This window comes from Nothoprocta perdicaria, unplaced genomic scaffold, assembly GCF_003342845.1.
Source record: "Nothoprocta perdicaria isolate Ctin4 unplaced genomic scaffold, notPer1 scaffold_97, whole genome shotgun sequence".
NCBI lineage: Eukaryota > Metazoa > Chordata > Aves > Tinamiformes > Tinamidae > Nothoprocta > Nothoprocta perdicaria.
The window spans coordinates 1,185,302-1,186,530 of record NW_020456276.1 but is presented as its reverse complement, the minus strand read 5'-3'; positions in this window follow the sequence as shown (position 1 = coordinate 1,186,530).

The window sequence follows — 1,229 nt, the reverse complement described above, 5'->3', positions numbered from 1 at the left end:
GGGGGCGCCGCCGAGCGGCCCCCGCCGTGCGGGCGCGGGGGGTTGTGGGTAGTGTAGTCCCGCCGCCATGGCGCCGGCCCCGTTTCTATCGTTTACTGACAATAAATACGATAAATTTGTAATAAAAAATAAATAATAAGCTTGGCAAACGCTCCTTGGGGGTTAAGGGATTCAAAGAGGGTAGGAGGGGGGAGAGGGGCCAGCGGCAGAACCGCAGTTCCTTTGGGGAAGGCAAGGGGAAAAGCAGGAGCCTGAACAGGGCCAAAAAGAGCGASTTTATTCCCCAAAAATCACGGGAAGAACAAAAGGAAGGAGGACAGGGTGGGAGGGGGGACGAGGGATAACGGGAAACACCTTCATCCCAACAGCCATTGGGTTTCCCTGCTATCCAACACCCCAGCTTGCTCCGGGTTTCCCTGCAAAATCCCAGAGGGATCAAGCAGGAGATGGAAGCTCAGGAAAAAAAAACACGGATCAGGGCATCCCAGCATGGCCACAGTTCAAGGAGGCCTTTGAGGGCAGCACCAGGGAAGAAAGTGGAGGCTCCTTCCACCGAGCGCGAGGTCCCGTTCGCGTGAGGGAAGAGGCATTCACCGAGATAACGTTTATTTATGGCAGTCAAGACATCGGTAAATGGAATTAAAGGAGTGGTTTCTGTTTACTTCCACATCCGCTCTTTCCAAAAAGATGAGACGGGTAGAGGGGAAAAGAAAAAAAAAAAGTGGGAAAAAGAATAACACAAAAAGAAMCCCCCCGCCCGAAGCACCAACTCACTAAAGAGCCTCCCAAAATGATTGAAGACCCTTTGAGGTGACAGGACGGGTTGTTTCTCCTTTCCTTGGAAAGGAAAGCATCCTTGGGATGCTTTCTCCCATGGAAAGCATCCGTCACGATTTCCAGAGAGCGCTCCCATGGTGTCAGCCACATTCCCCTCGGGAAATCCCCAGGAAGAAGCCCTGGATTTGAGGACGTGGGGCTCACGGGYCCTTTTCCCAGCCAACACCGCACGGCCGAGCCGCTTTGCAGCCACAAAACACCCATTTTTGGCCAAACCTTTCCCTTTCCCCCTCTTATCTTTCCAACCTGTGCTTCGCTCCAGCGCTTTCCTGTCATTCGGAGCTTTCGTTTTCTCCCACAGCGAAACAAAAAGCAAAGAGGAGAATAAAGCCCCTTCTCTATGGCGCCTTTCCGGCGGAGTGTCCCACAGGAGACGTCCCAAAATCGGCAAG